At 41.5% G+C, this 17,560-nt stretch overlaps 1 protein-coding gene across 2 annotated transcripts in view; it reads right to left on the reverse strand.

The window, feature by feature from the left end:
• Window positions 1-17,560, reverse strand: part of tbc1d7 (TBC1 domain family, member 7) — a 64,145-nt gene that overhangs the window by 2,069 nt on the left and 44,516 nt on the right. The window lies entirely within an intron of this gene.

Here is a 17,560-nt window from a genome sequence, read left to right on the forward strand (position 1 = left end):
GCACATGGAACAGACAAATTCAGAATGAGGATTTACACAATGGACAAAACGGCCTACAATGGTACTTCACTAAACCTTGAAAACGTAAATATTCCCAAGACAAGCCCCCAAGAGCCTTATTTTTGTGAGAAAAAAAAAAATCCTATGCAGGATACATCACAACTCTCCACCAAGAGCAGGTTATACCGGTGTTGGTAATTTCATAGACAGAGCGGGGCAACCCGTCGGATCTGAAAGTGGGTGGGCTGTGCTACTATGGGTATGTCTACAGCGGACTGAATTCGGCGCCAATTAAAGGAGCTTCACTCATTCTCTTAAATGTGGCGAAATGACAGTCTTGCATGGAGACATTTGTGCAGAAATGTGCGATACATAATCGCAGCAATACTTGCATTGACATTGGTTTTGCCCAATGTGGCAACAGATGTGAAGAAGTATTCACAACTTTGATGTCCATACCTTATCAGAATCATCTTTATTTTGCCAAACTTTGTCAAAAATACTCAAGGAATTTGTTTCTGGTAGTTGGAGCCGCTCTAGTACAATGACAGTGAATTGACAGAGAAGACAGTAGTTGAGACACAAATTTCTTTCCACCCCCAATGTTTTGTATGCCTCGACATGGCTGTGCTGACCAGTGGGACAATTTAAAAAAATATACAGTGGGGCAAAAAAAGTATTGAGTCAACCATCAATTTTCCATGTTCTCCCAATATGGGAGAGTCCTGTAAGTTTCATAGGTATATCTCTCCCAAGAGAGACAAAATGACAAAAAATTTAAAATAAAATCAGTCCGATTTTTAAAGACTTCCATCCATTCATCCATTTTCTTCACCGCTTATCCTCACGAGGGTCGCGGGAAGTGCTGGAGCCTATCCCAGCTGTCAACGGGCAGGAGGCGGGGTACACCCTGAACTGGTTGCCAGCCAAACGCAGGGCACATTGAGACAAACAGCCGCACTCACAATCACACCTCGGGGCAATTTAGAGAGTCCAATTCATGTTGCATGTTTTTGGAATGTGGGAGGAAACCGCAGTGCCCGGACGAAACCCACGCAGGCACGGGGAGAATATGCAAACTCCACAAAGGTGGGTCTGTGATTGAACCCGGGACCTCAGAACTGTGAGGCCTTCACTCTACCAGCTAAGCCACCGTGCTGCCTTTTTAAAGACTTTAATAGCAAATTATGGTGGATAAGTATTTGGTCACCAATATTTTGAGGCTCTCAAAGACACAACTTCTTTTAAGAGCCCCCTCTGTCCTCCACTCATTACCTGCATTAATGGCACCTGTTTGAAGCTGTTATCAGGACAAAAGACATCTGTCCACAACCTCAAAGTCACACTCCAAACTCCATAATGGCCAAGACTAAAGAGCAGTCAAAGGACATTGTAGACCTGCACCAGGATGGGATGACTGAATCTACAACATGTAAGCACCTTGGTGTGAGGAAATAAATTGTGGGAGGAATTATTAGAAAATGGAAGACGTACAAGACCAGTGATAATCTCCCTCGATCTGGGGCTCCATGCAAGGTCTCGCATCTTCAAACAAAAATCAATGACCTTTATTGTCATGTATGACTCTGCATACAGTGAGATAATGAATCCTTCTCCACAAGGTGCTTGAACCAATACATTAGAACATCTTAAATATGAGGTAAAGTAACAGATAAAAATATTTACAAACAGCTAATTGAAGTTTTAAAATACATAAATAGGTACATAAAGAGTGCACATTCATTCTCAATTCCACATGTCCAGTCATTGGTAGAATTATTACCCATTTGTAGTCCCCTGTTGCTCAGAGAACGAAGAAAAGCAAACCAAGAGGTGCAGTTGCATAATTTTAGATTAAAGTACTGTTGATGTTTTGTGGTCTTTAATTCATGGTGTTGATAGCTCTAGGGAAAACGCTGTTTTTGAATCTCCTTGTCTGTGTTTTGTGGGACCTGTAACACCTGTCAGAGGGCAGCAGGTTAAACAGGTGGTGACCAGGATGGGAAGAGTCCTTGACCATGTTAGTAGCTCTGCTGTGATAACAAGAGCTGCAACTGTGCTCTTAGGAGAGCAGAGAGCAGCCAGTGATCTGGGCACTGCTGATAACTCTTTGCAGAGTTTTCCTGTCAGCTGTTGTACATCCAGCAAACCACACTGTGATGCAGTATGTGAGGAAGCGAAGTCGCTGCTGGGCCTTTTTTTTTTACCTTGGCATTTACAGTCCAGGTGAGTTTATCTGTGATGTACACTCCCAGAAATTCGAAGGAGTGGATCATCTCCACACACTCCCCATTTTTGAAGAGTTGGACCAGGTCCACGCCACACTTCCGGACGTCCAGGGTGAATTCCTTTGTTTTTGTCATGTTTAGTGTGAGGTTGTTTGCTGAACACCACTTTGACAGATTTGTAATCTCATCTCTGTAGGCAGACTCATCCATGATTCATTCATGAGCCTGATCACGGTAGTATCACCAGCACACTTGATGACGAAGATGTTGAGATGGGCTGGTATGCAGTCATATGTATACATAGTGTATAAGAGAGGACTCAGTACACAACCTTGAGGAGATCCAGTGCAGATTGTGATTGAGGAAGAGAGATGCAGGCCAAGTCTGACAGACTGTGGACAGTTTGTAAGAAAGTCTTTAATCCAGCAGCAGATGGAAGAAGATGGTCCAAGGAGGGAGAGTTTGTCAACCAAAATACCTGGGATGATGGTATTAAAGGCTGAGCTAAAGTCCATGAGAAGCATCCTCCACATAGTTTCCTTGGTGGCATCCTTGGTAGGCAAACTGGCGGGGTCGAGTGAGGGAGGGAGTGAGCCCTTTATGTGACGTGCAACTAGACTCAAAGCACTTCATGATCACAGGCGTGAGTGCAAGAGGCCTGTAATCATTCAGACTGTCTATGGCTGTCTTTTTGTGGACGGTGATGTTTGTTGCAGATTTCAGGCAGGAGGGAAATGGTTGATTGTTGCACCTAGAGACAAAATGATCACATGAATGGTGAGCAAATATCCCAGAACCACAAATGGGGACCTAGCGAAATACCTGCAAAGCGCTGGGACCAAAGCAACAAAGACTACCATCAATAACGCCCGAGATCGGCTGGTATTCAAATCCTGCAGGGTCAGATGAAACCAAAATAGATGCTTTTGGTAAAAACTCAACTTGTGTTTAGAGGAGAAAGAACATTGAGTTGCATCCAAAGAACACCACACCTACTGTCAATCATGTGAGTCAAAAAATGCTTTGGGGTTGTTTTTCAGCAAAGGAACCAGGACGCAGTGTAAAGGAAAGAATGACTGGGGTCATGTATCGTAACACTTTGAGTGAAAGCTTTCCACTAGGAAGGGCATGAAAGATGAAATGTGACTGGGTCTTTCAGCATGACAATGATCCCAAACAAACTGGCCAAGCAACAAAGGAGTAGCTTCAAACTCCTACAGTTGCCTAACCAGTCTCTGAATCTCAACCCTATAGAATATCTTTGGAGAGAGTTGAAAGTCTGTGTTGCACAGCGACATCCCCAAAACATCAACGCTTAAGAGGAGATCTGCATGGAGGAATTGGCCAAAATACCAGGAACAAAAAAATTATTACTTCCTACTGACCACACACCTTGCAACTCTTTCTCTTTGAATCTCTTTTCAGTATAGCAGTCACTCACATTTGAAAAATGTATAGGTTTGGTCAGTTATGCCCACAGATATAAAGTTAAATGAACAAAGTGACATTTGTTGATCATATCCAAGGAACACACCCACAAAATCAGAATCAGCCGTAATGGCCAAGTGTGTAAAAAGACAAGGAATTTTTCTACGACAGTTGGTGCTGCCATGGTACAACATACACAACAAAGAACAACATACCAACAAGAACTAACAAGAGACATTTCTGTTTATAGGAACTATTCCTTAGTAGACGTGCAAGATGTAAAATCTATATAGATAATGTAAATACTGTAAATTGTGCAAAGGGAGCAGTTTAAAGTGAGGAATTGTGTGGTCTACAAAAATAAAAATAAAAAAAAAGAAAGAAATATACAGTGCCTTGTGAAAGCCCCTTGAACTTTTCAACCTTTTGCCACATTTTAGGCTTCAAAAATAAAGATATAAAACAAATAATTTTGTCAAGAATCAAGAAGTAGGACACAATCGTGAGCGGAACAAAATTTATTGGCTATTTTAAACATTTTTAACAAATAAAAACCTAAAAAATGGGGCATGCAATATTTATCATCCCCCTTGCATTAATACTTTGTAGCGTTACCTTTCGCTGCAATTACAGCTGCCAGTCTCTTGGGGTATGTCTATTAGTTTTGCACATCGAGAGACTGAATTTTTTGCCCATTCTTCCTTGCAAAACAGCTTGAGCTCAGTGAGCTTGGATGGAGAGCATTTATGAACAGTCATTGTCCTGTTGGAAGATAAATCTCCATCCGAGTCTCAGGTCTTTTGCAGACTTCAACAGGTTTTCTTCCAGAATAGTCCTGTATTCGGTTCCATTCATCTTCCCATCAATTTTAACCATCTTCCCTGTCCTGCTGAAGAAAAGCAGGCCCAAACCATGAGGGTGCCACCACCATGTTTGACAGTGAGGAGGACGTGTTCAGGGTAATGAGCTGTGTTGCATTTATGCCAAACATATCGTTTTGCATTGTGGCCAAAAAGTTTGATTTTGGTTTCATCTGATCATTGCACCTTGCACATGCTTGGTGTGTCTCCCAGGTGGCTTGTGGCAAACTTTAAACGAGACTTTTTATGGATATCTTTGAGAAATGTTTTTCTTCTTGCCACTCAACCATAAAGGCCAGATTTGTGCAAGGTATGACTGATTGTTGTCCTATCAACAGACTCTGCCACCTCAGCTGTAGATCTCTGCAATTCATCCAGAAAGATCAAGGGCCTCTTGTCTCCATCTCTGATCAGGTTTCTCCTTGTTCCAGGTAAAGGTTTAGAGGGACAGCTAGGTCTTGGTAGATTTGCAGTGGTCTGATACTCCTTCTTTTTCAACATGATTGTTTCCACAGTGCTCCTTGAGATGTTTAAAGCTTGGGAAATCTTTTTGTATCCAAATCTGGGTTTAAACCTCTCCACAAAAATATCTCGGACCTGCCTGGTGTGTTCCTTGGTTTTCATGATGCTCTCTGCAATTTAAACAGAACCCTGAGACTATCACAGAGCAGGAGTCTTGGTTACACACAGGTGGATTCTATTCATCATCATGAGCATTGGATCATTCAGACATCCTCATTGAACTTCTGGAGTGAGTTCTGGAGGCATTTTGGCTGGATCTCTGATCATTCTCCCTGTTCGAAGTGAAAGTTTAGAGGAATGGCTGGGTCTTGGTAGATTTGCAGTTATCTGCTACTCCTTCAATTTCAATATGATTGCTTGCACAGTGCTCCTTGAGATGTTTAAAGTTTGGAAAATCATTTTGTATCCAAATGCGGCTTTAAACTTCTCCAGAACAGTATCTCGGACCTGCCTGGTGTGTTCCTTGGTCTTCATGATGCTCTCTGAACTTTAAACAGAACCCTGAGACTATCACAGAGCAGGTGCATTTATACGGAGACTTGATTACACACAAGTTGATTCTATTTATCGTCATCAGTCAACAGTGGATTATTCAAAGATCTTCAGTGAACTTCTGGAGTGAGTTTGCTGCACTGAAAGTAAAGGGGCCGAATAATACTGCACGCCCAACTTTTCTTTTTTTATTTGTTAAAAAAGTATAAAATACCAAATAAATTTTGTTCAACTTTACGATTGTGTCTGACTTGATGGTGATTCTTGACCCAAAAAAATTAAATTTTATACAGTGAAGAAAATAAGTATTTGAAAGCCCTGCTATGTTGCAAGTTCTCCCACTTCAAAATCATGGAGGGGACTGAAATTTTCATCGTAGGTGCATGTCCACTGTGAGAGAGATAATCTAAAAAGAAAAATTTAGAAACAACAATCTATGATTTTTTTAAATGATTTATTGGCGTGATACAGCTGCAAATAAGTATATAGTATAGTAACACCTGAAAAACAATAATGGTAATATTTGGTACAGTAGCCTATTTTATAGATGAATTGTAATTAATATATAATTAATTATAGAGGCCAGACGTTTCCTGTAGTTTTTCACCAGGTTTGCACACACTGCAGGAGGGATTTTGGCCCACTCCTCCACACCGATATTTTCTAGATCATACAGGTTTCTGGCGCGTCACTGAGAAACACAGAGATTCCGCTCCCTCTAAGGATTTTCTATTGGGTTTAGGTCTGGAGACAGTCTAGGCCATGCCAGACCCTTGATATGCTTCTTATGGAGCCACTCCGAGGTTTTCCTGGCTGTGTGCTTCGGGTCATTGTCATGTTTAAAGACCCAGCCACGACCCACCTTCAATGCTCTGACTGAGGGAAAGAGGTTGTTCCCCAAAATCTCACAATACATGACCGCGGTCATCCTCTCCTTAATACCGTGCAGTCGTCCTGTCCCATGTGCAGCAAAACACCCCCAAAGCATGATGCGACCACTCTCACAGTAGGGATGGTGTTCTTGGGATGGAACTCATCATTCGTCTTCCTCCAAACACGGTTAGTGGAATTATGACCAAAAAATTCCATTTTGGTCTCATCTGACCACAAAACCTTCTCCCATGACTCCTCTGTATCATCCAAATGGTCATTGGCAAACTTAAGACAGGCTTTGACATGTGTTGATTTAAGAAGGGGAACCTTCCATGTCATGCATGATTTCAAACCATGACATCTTAGTGTATTACCAACAGTCACGTGGAAACCGTAGTCCCAGCTCTTTCCAGGTCATTGACCAAGTTCTGTCGTGTAGTCCTGGGCTGATTCCTCACCTTTATTGAGACCCCACGAGGTGATATCTTGCATGGGGCTCTACTCCGATTGAGATTGACCGTTATGTTTAGCTTCTCCCATTTTCTGATTGCGCCAACAGTGGACCTTTTTTCACTAAGCTGCTTGGCAATATCTCCGTAGACCTTTCCAGCTGTGTGGAGTTGTACAATTTTGTCTCTGGCATCTTTGGACATCTGTTTGGTCTTGGCCATGTTACAAGTTTGAGTCTTACTGATTGTATGGGGTGGACAGGTGTCTTAATGACGCTAACGACCTCACACAGGTGCCTCTGATTCAGGATAATAGATGGATTTCTTTTTAGTTATCTCTCTCACAGTGGACATGCACCTACAATGAAAATTTCAGACCTGCCCATGATTTCTGGGAGCACTTGCCATATAGCGGGATGTTCAAATACTTTTCTTCACAGTATCTTTATGTTTGAAGCCTGAAATGTGGTTGAAAAGTTCAAGGGGGCTCAATACTTTCACAAGGCACTGTGTGTGTATGTGTGTATATATATATATATATATATATTTATATATATGTGTTACATTTGTTTGGTAAACTAGGGGTTGTGGGTTAGTATCCCACTGGGGCCTCCGCTCCCTGAGAAGGGTTGCGTCAGGAAGGGCATCCGGCGTAAAAATTGTGCCAAACAAATATGTGCATTCATCTGAGATGACACGCTGTGGCGATCCCGAAAGGGACAGGCCAAAAGAAAGAAACTTATACTGATTGGACCAGTAGGATGTGAGTGAGTGTCCTTATATGGCACAAGGCAGAAAAATAGTAGATTCACTCATCAATAATTTAATGACTTAATTGCCAGAGGGAAAAACTGTTCGATTGCATGCTACTTTTGACTTTCATTGTTCTGTTGCGCTTTACCGACGGAAGGAGCTGGAAGAGCTGGTGGCCAGGATGTGGAGGGTCCGAAAGGATCCTGCCTGCTCTGGACCTATTTGTATTGCGTGTAAGCCCTTTGATAGTGGGTAGCGTGGTACCGACAATCCGTTCAGCGGTTTTGATTGTCCGTTGCAGTCTGAGTTTGTCCTTTTTTGTGACTGTGATGGAGGTACACAGTACTGATCGGATAACCGCTGTGTCGAACAGTCTGAGCAGTTCTTGTGACAGAGCCTTTTAGATTAAACAGGAAATGTCTTCAAATCAAGAACAGTTCATTGCCTTGATTCAACTTTTGTGGATGCCATGAAATCAATCTACATGTGGGTTCATACGTCGTGAGATGGATCATTGTAAGGGCTATTTCATAATGAAATGTCTTGAACACCCCAAATAAGAGGGTGCACAACTGTTCATATACAAACAAATAGTGACACACATTTAGAAGTGCAACAAAGAAAAAAGAAAAAGTATAAATAAACTGCAGTTTCCTCATTATGAAAATCATCAGTTTAACTATTTAACTATTTTATAATTGTAAAACAAGTAAAGTTTCCTGAAAAGACCAAACCTCTGCACTTTGGTGTTTGGGATGGAGTAAGTCAGAGTTACTTAACCACAACTTAGGTAGTAGTACAGTGTTCAAGTGGTAAAAGTTTGAAAACTATGAGAAACCTAATAATTGGATGGATGAAAGACAACCATGACTTCCACACTTGGGGTACACGGGCATGAATCACGCATGTTATGCTGTAATGCTCTAGAATATCCTAGAATGGTGGGGGGGAAACAAGATTCTTCAGTCCGGTCATTTCCTCCCAATTATCAGGGACAAGAAAACTTAAACTGAACAAAAATAAAGAATCTGAAAATTGCAAATATCCGTTCATCTATTTTCTATGCATCATTACTAGGGTTCTAGGTCAGTGAGAGCCTATCCCAGCTGACTTTAGGTTACAGAATACATCCAGTCTTCTTTTTCCCATGAGGGGTCACCACAGCATGTCTTTTTCCATAGAAGCCTATCTCCTGCATCTTCCTCTCTAACACCAACAGTCCTCATGTCTTCCTTTACAACATTCATCAACCATTTCGTTTCCATAAACCTTCTCTTTGGTCTTCCTCTCGCTCTTTTGCTCGACAGCTCCATCCTCATCACCCTTCAACCAAAATACTCACTCTGTCCCTCTCTCTGGATGTGTCCAAACCATCAAAGTCTGCTCTCTCTAACTTTGTCTTCAAAACATCAAACTTGGGCTGTCCCTCTAAATGACCTAATTTCTTATCCCATTTAACCTGGTCACTCCTAGAGAGAACCCCAACATCTTCATATCCGCCACCTCCAACTCTGCTTCCTGTTGTCTCTTCAGTGCCAGTGTCTCGAATTTGTACACCATAGCTAGCCTCACCACTTTTACAAAGTTTGCCCTTCATCCTTGCAGAGACTCTTCTATCACACCTGACACTTTTCATCCAGCTATTCCAGCCTTGTTGGACCCTTCACTTCCTTACCACACTCACCATTGCTCTGGATTGTTGACTTCAAGTATTTGAAGTCATTCACCTTCGCTATCTCTTCTCCGTGAAGCCTCACTCTTCCCCTGCACCCCTCTCATTCATGCACATACAGGGTTCCCTCGCTACTTACCACTTCACTTTTTACGGTTTCAGTTCTTTGTGGGGTTTTTTCACCCCCTACGCCAAAAAAAAAAAAAAAAAAAAAAAAAAAGAAGAAAACAGCCAAATCAGCATGCAGTATTGCGGGAAGATGCATTGATACAAGGCGTGTGATTGGTCCACATTGAGACATCGACCAATGAGAGCATGTGAGGATTTATCTCTTGACCTAATTGGCTGCGCATCATCGAAGCCCCACCCATCAACTTCCCTTCCACCCTTTCCATTGTCCTTCCTTTTCGCCATTTTCTATGCTGTTGACTGTCTACACCAGGGGTGTCAAACTCCCTTTGATCTGCGGGCCGAATACAGCTTAATTTGAGATCAAGCGGGCCGGACCAGTAAACTCATTGCAAAATTACATAGAACTAACAATAAGCCCACTTTTTTCCTTTGTATTAGTCACTAATACTAATAATTAGTGCAAAGAATGAGTAATTTATCAAAATGTTTATTAACAGAATTTTCCTTTGACATTATGAACAATATATTATGAACAAGAGAATAACATAAGAACATAAATAAAGTATGTGCAATTTTAACAACACTTTTACACAGTTAAACATATATTTAAGTGTGTTGTACATAAAACTGATCACAGAAATAGTAACAATGTTCCAAAAACATTTAGTACCAGCCTTGTGGAACTTAAAAACACTGTTTTTCAACATCTGGAAAGCAATTTGAACAAATGATTAACTTTCACAGCAATTATTCGTCTTGCTTGGAATTTGCCCTTGAAACTTGACATCGTTTATCCTGCACAAGTGCATCAATATGAGGCATCATGTCCTGAGAAGCAGCCAATTTCAGAATGTCATTCAAATGCTTATGTGTGAGCTTTGAGCGCAGCTTTGTTTTATTAATGTTCATTAGTGAGAAAACTTGCTCACAAAGGTGGGTTGTCCCAAACATGGACAATGTTTTAGCAGCTAGTGCTGTCAATGCGGGATAGCCTGGTAGGAGGTACTTGTAAAATGTGTCCAAGTTTACAGAGGCAAATCTGTCCTTCAATTCTACATCACACTGCAAATCAATGATTTCAAGTTGCATGGCAACGGGCAAATCAGAAACTTTGACTGTGAATGGTGAGCGAAAAACTGCAAAATCTGTTTCGAGTTCGCTAAAAACCTGAAATCTTTTCTCAAACTCCATCAACAGCCCTGAAATCTTCTTTGTACCGTTTCACGTCAGAATTAACGCTTGCTGCGCACATATCTTTTAAACAGGGAAAATGAGCAGGGTCACCGCTTGCCACCTGCGTCTCCCATAACCCGAGCTTTAACTTGTATGCAGGTATGCTGTCATAATACTGTGTTACGATTTTTTTGCGTCCCTGCAACATTTTGATAAGAATATTCAAGTGCTCAGTGATGTCAACCATAAACGCAAGGTCCTGCAGCCACAGATGGCACTGTAATTCCGTAGCAGGTTTACCTTTTTTCTCCATGAATTGTCCGATTTCATCACGTAAATCAAAGAAGCGCTTTAGCACAGCACCTCTGCTTAACCATCATACGTTCGTGTGATAAGGCACACCATGGATAATGTTACAGTCACTGAGAAAGCTGTCAAATTGACGATGATTGAAACCTCTGGCTCGGATGAAATTAACAGTTCGGACAATCACCTCCATGACGAGATCCATTCTTAGCGATTTGCTGCATAATGCCTCCTGATGCTAAATGCAATGAAATGTCCAAAAATTACCTCCCCCATTTGTGGCTTGTACTTTATCTCTGAACTTTGTCACAACACCTGCCTTTTTACCGATCATTGACGGCGCACCATCAGTAGCCAGGCTTACGACGCGTGACCAGTCCGCTCCAACTCTGTCCAGCGCTCCAACGACGGAGCTGAAAATGTCCGCAGCTGTTGTGGTGTCGATCATCGGCACCAGCTCGAGAAACTCCTCTGTGACATTCAAAGTCTTGTCAACTCCACGAATGAATATGGCCAGTTGAGCGACGTCCGTGATATCAGTACTCTCATCAATTGCAACAGAAAATGCCACAAATGACCCCACTTTGCGTTTTAGTTGGTGGTCCAAATCTGCAGAGAGTTCCGAAATCCTGTCTGCCACGGTATTTCTTGTCAAGCTTATATTAGCGAAAGCATGTCGCTTCTCAGGACACACAATTTCAGCAGCCGTCAGCAAGCAGTTTTTGATGAACTCCATCACTGTATGGCTTTGAAGCCATTGCTATTTGGCTCGCAATTAGGTAGCTGGCTTTCACCGCAGCATCACTGGCTTCTCGGCTCCGGGTGAAAACAGATTGCTGTTCCTTCAGACACGCCATCATTTCATTTACCTTCTGTTTTCTCAATTCTCCATGCAAACTGTTGTATTTTTCACCATGCTGAGTTTCGTAATGGCGCCGAATATTGTATTCTTTAAGCACCGAAACTTGCTGCTGGCACACCAGGCACACGGGTTTCCCATTCACCTCCGTGAACATATAAGAACATGTCCATTTTTCTTGAAAAGTCCGACACTGTGTCTACTTTTCTCCTTTTTGACAAAGACATTTTGCTGATGAGGATGCGAGGCAAACGGAAAAGTAGATAATGCAATTGTCGCCAATAGACGCTGTACAGACGTTCAATTTTACCAGGTCAAGGTGGTCCTAGTTCCGCCGCAGTATTGCTTTCATGTTGTCTGCATGTACTAAAACACTGCGCCCCCTAGCGGATAATACAAGAACTACAGATTTTAAAGAAAATTCATATTTTTTTATACAATGCAGCTTTCTTCCACGGGCCGTACCAAACCACCAGACGGGCCGTATGTTTGACACCCTGGTCTACACGATAACCTCTCATGTTCACAATGCCACCAAAATCACTGCGCTGACGCGAAACCTTCGTCCGGAGTGCCCAAGAAGAGGAAGATGATGATCAGCGAAAATGTAAAACTTTGGGATATGATCAAAGATGCGGAAGTTCTGCTTTTGTGGCGCGCTATTAAACCGTAACTCAATCCACGGTGCGCTACATAAAATCCATAAAACTGCTTCAATAACTATTAATTAGGAAGCGAAACGTGTGGTGACTGTGAAATAAGAGGATTGGTCGAATGAAAGCTGCTTTGCTGTGTGGATAGCGGATTTCAGAAAAACGGCCTTATGACGATGATGAAGAGGCTGAAGAAAGTGCTGACAAACCTCGAACTGCAAGGTGGGATTTACAGGCCTTATCAGCAAGGAATGGTTGGTTTGAAAAATTGCAAAAGGGTCACACCCTCAGAAGCGTGCTTCTGTATGGTGAGGCTTCCGCTGGCGACAATGATGCTGCTCGTCATTATGTGGAGGAAGAATATGCACAAGACATTGATGACAATGTGGTATGAGGTGTTGAGTTGAGCAATTGTGTTGACGGGGTTGTGTCCTTGTATAGGAGAATTTTGAAGCAGAGGAAAAACAAAGACAACACCATATTGATTAATTGTACATAAATTAATTTCATATTTAAAAATCAGAATCAGCTTTAATGGACAAGTGTGTAAAAACACAATGATTTTTTTTCTGGCAGTTCGTGCTACACTGGTATGACATTCAGAACAAAGAACAAGGAACAACATAGCAACAAGAACAAAGAACAAGAGAAATTTCTTTTTATACGAAATATCCTTATAAAACGTACAAGCTGTAAAAAGCTTCTTCATTTAGAAGAGGTAAGAGATAAGTGTGTTAACGTCCCACATTTTGTTAAACTTGTACAGAGTGCCTTTACCCATTGGCGGTTTTCGTTATTGACCAGTCCAATGTCAATTGAGCAAAGGGAGTAGTTTAAAGCGGTCAACAAAATCTATTAAAAAAAAAAAAATATATATATATATATATATATATATATATATATATAATTGTGCTGTTGTAATTTTTATCTCAAGTACGCTAAGGATAAACACTGTACTGCTGACATATTTTAAACATTCTGGTACCCACCCCCTTCCCAAATACACACAAAAAACAACTCCCCATCTCAAAGCTACATCGCCAGCGCCTCCGACAGAAGTCTCCGAGTGATGAATGGTAACTATACAGTAATAGAATACAGTTAGTGTTTAATAGTTTGTATTTGTAACGTTTACAATACTGTATATTATATTTTACAGTTAAAGACTGAACTAAATAGCTCTTATTGTTTCAAATATGCAAAGTTTAATTACGGTTTATATAATTAAAATGTTCTGGTACCCATAAACATATCCCTCGCTTTTTCGCGTTTTTTTACTTTTGGTGTGTGGTTCTGGTCCCAATTAACAGTGAAAAACGATTCCGACCAATTCCTCTGTCCTCCTATGGCACACCTCAGCCCTGTTCTGCTGCCCTCAAACATGTCTTCTACTATTTTAACGTACTTGTCTGCCACACCAGACTTACGCATGCAGTGCCAAGGTTCCTCTTGTTACTCTAGATCAGTGATACTCAATCTTATTGAAACAAGGCACATATCTTACATATGAAAAATCTGACGGCACACCAACAAACAAAATATCACAAAAAGTGGATACACAAGTCAACAATACACTTTTTGCTGTCTAATAGAAGAGCCGATATGTGTTGTGCCTTTGTCTTTATAGGCCACTGGCATAACATGATGGGAAAAAAGATACATTATTTGTTGTAAATAAATAATATGACCAATTAAGTTAAATTTGATCATTTCCTGTGGCATACCAGAAGAGGTCTCACAGTACACTGGTTGGGAATCACTGCTCTAGATCGACAAAGACACAATATAGCTCCTTCTGACCTTCTCTGTACTTTTCCATTAGGATCCTCAAGGCAAATGATGCATCTGTGGTACTCTTTCTGGGCATGCAAATATACTGTTGCTCACAAATACTTTTGTCTTGAGTCTATCCTCCACTACTCTTTTCCATATCTTCATTGTCATCATCAACTTTATTCCTTTATATTTCCCACAGTATACACATGAGTTTTGTTCTTTAAAAAGGGAACTAGCATACTTTTCCTCCATTCTTCAGGCATCTTCTCACCTGTTAAGATTCTGTTGAAGAAGTTGGTCAAAAACTCCACAGCCACCTCTCCAAATAGCTACCATACCTCCACAGATATGTCAAGACCCACTGCCTTTCCATTTTACATCTTTCGTATCTAACTTCCCCCCTCCTAATCATTGCCATCACACTTCCCTCTTCTACTCTTCCTTCTCATTCTTCTTTCATCAGTTTCTAAAAGTATTCTTGGCATCTATTTATCACACGACTGGGACCAGTCAACACATTTCTATCCCTAAATGCCATAACCTGCTGCACATCCTTCCTATCTCTATCCCTTTGTCTGGCCAAAATGTAGAGATCCCTTTCTCCGTCTTTAGTCGTGGTGTACATGTCCTCTTGTGCCTTTTGTTTAACCTTCACCACATTTCAATGTATTCCTTTTGACTCTCCTCAGTCCGATCAGTGTCCCACTTCTTCGTTAACCTCTTTCCTTGTATAACTTCCTGTATTTTGGGGTTCCACCATTAAGTCTCTTTCTCCCCTTTCCTACCAGAAGATATATCAAGTACTCTCCTGCCGATCAGTCTGATGACCTTGGCTGTAGTACTCCAGCCTTCCGGTAGCTCCTCCTGTCCACCTCATTCTGAAAGGCAGCACAACATTCTTGCTTTCTAAGTTTCCAACAAATGGTTCTCTGCTCTACCTTTGTCTTCTTAAGCTTCCTCCCTACCGCCACTCATTCTACACACCACCATCCGATGCTGTCCAGCTACACTCTACCTACCACTACCGTTCAGCCAGTAACCTCCTTAAGATCATCTGAATAAAATGTGCTGTGAAGAAAATAAGTATTTGAACACTCTGCTATATTGCATGTTCTCCCACTTAGAAATCATGGACGAGTCTGAAATTTTCATCGTAGGTACATGCCCACTGTGAGAGATATAATCTAAAAAGAAAAATCCAGAAATCACAATGTATGATTTTTTTTAACGATTTATGTGTGATACAGCTGCAAATAAGTATTAGAACGCCTGTCTATCAGCTAGAATTATGACCCTCAAAGACCTGTTAGTCCGCCTTTAAAAGTCCAACTCCACTTCTGATCGGATGCACCTGTGTGAGGTCGTTAGCTGCATAAAGACACCTGTCCACCCCATACAATAATTAAGACTCAAACTTGTATCATGGCCAAGACCAAAGAGATGTCCAAAGACAACAGAGACAAAATTGTACAACTCCACAAGGCTGGAAAGGGCTCCGGAGATATTGCCCAGCAGCTTGGTGAAAAAAAGGTCCACTGTTGGAGGAATCATTGGAAAATGGAAGAAGGTAAACATGACGGTCAATCTCAATCAGAGGGGAGCCCCATGCAAGATATCACCTCGTGGGGTCTCCATTATCCTTAGAAATGTGAGGAATCAGCCCAGAACTACACGACAGGACTATGCCAATGACCTGAAAAGAGCTGGGATCACCGTTTCCAACGTGACTGTTGGTAATACACTAAAATGTCATAGCTTGAAATCATGCATGGCACAGAAGGTTCCCCTGCTTAAACCAGCACATGTCAAGGCCCATCTTCAGTTTGCCAATGACCATTTGGATGATACAGAGGAGTCATGGGAGAAAGTTTTGTGGTCAGATGAGACCAAAATGTAACTTTTTGGTCATAATTCTACTAACCGTGTTTGGAGGAAGACGAATGATGAGTTCCATCCAAAGAACACCATCCCTACAGTGAAGCATAGGGGTGGTAGCATCATGCTTTTGGTGTGTTTTTCTGCACATGGGACAGGATGACTGCACTGTATTAAGGAGAAGATGACCGCGGCCATGTATTTTGAGATTTTGGGGAACAACCTCTTTCCCTCAGTCAGAGCATTGAAGATGAGTCGTGGCTGGGTTTTTCAAAATGACAATGACCCGAAGCACACAGCCAGGAAAACCAAGGACTGGCTCTGTAAGAAGCATATCAAGGTTCTGGCATGGCCTAGCCAGTCTCCAGACCTAAACCCAATAGAAAATGTTTGAGGAAGCTGAAACTCCGTGTTTCTCAGCGACAGCCCAGAAAACTGTCTGATCTAGAGAAGATCTGTGTGGAGGAGTGGGCCAAAACTCCCCCTGCAGTGTGTGCAAACCCGGTGAACAACTACAGGAAACATTTGACTTCTGTAATTACAAACAAAGGCTATTGTACAAAATATTAACATAGGTTTTCTCAGCTGTTCAAATACTTATTTACAGCTGTATCACACAAATAAATCGTTAAAAAAAAAATCATACATTGTGATTTCTGGATTTTTCTTTTTAGATTATCTCTCTCACAGCGGACATACATCTACGATGAAATTTCAGACCCCTCTATAATTTCTAAGTGGGAGAACTTGCAATATAGCAGGGTATTCAAATACTTATTTTTTTCACTGTGAACCAGCTGTGTGCTTCTCCTCCACTCTTGTAGGTCACCCTATGTTCCTGCCTCTTCTGGGAAAAAAAAAGTCTTCCCTACTATCATTTCATTCCTTTTTGCCAAACACCGTCAGTCCATCCATGTTCCATTCCTGGATGTTGCACTTACCATCAGTTTTTCATCATTCGTTTCCTTCAACAACATGTTACAATTACAATCTGCACCAATAACAACTATCTGTGTGACTGGAATGCTCAAAACTACATGTAGTTCCTTCCAGAATTTCTAAATTGCTCATATTTGTCTCACAAAGTTTTAAGACGAACGTCTTTCCTGACGCATCTGGTCTTGGGACTGGCTGACAGATTGGAGTAGCTGGTGCTCCAATAGGGCTGCATTGACAGAATACAACCAGTCGTAGTTAAGAATATTTTTCCGATCTGCAGCACAACTTGCAAGTCTTTTGTTGTTGTCTTGTCCCATTTTCAGCCAGAAGATACCTGATCATTGAATAAAAATGTACTTTCCTTGTAAGTGAACAAATCGAGGCTTGATTGTATATATGAAGCCCTTGGATTGATGAATGACTAGTTTAGGGTGTATTCTGCCTCTGGCCCAAATTCAGCTAGGATATGACCTTGAGCAATCACCATGAAGAAGCAGTATGAAATCGATTGAATGATGATTGAACAAATGAATCCCTGCCGGAAAAGGCAGCTCAAGCATCGGCCCATGT

The sequence above is a fragment of the Syngnathoides biaculeatus genome, chromosome 7 (genome assembly GCF_019802595.1).
Source record: "Syngnathoides biaculeatus isolate LvHL_M chromosome 7, ASM1980259v1, whole genome shotgun sequence".
Lineage (NCBI taxonomy): Eukaryota > Metazoa > Chordata > Actinopteri > Syngnathiformes > Syngnathidae > Syngnathoides > Syngnathoides biaculeatus.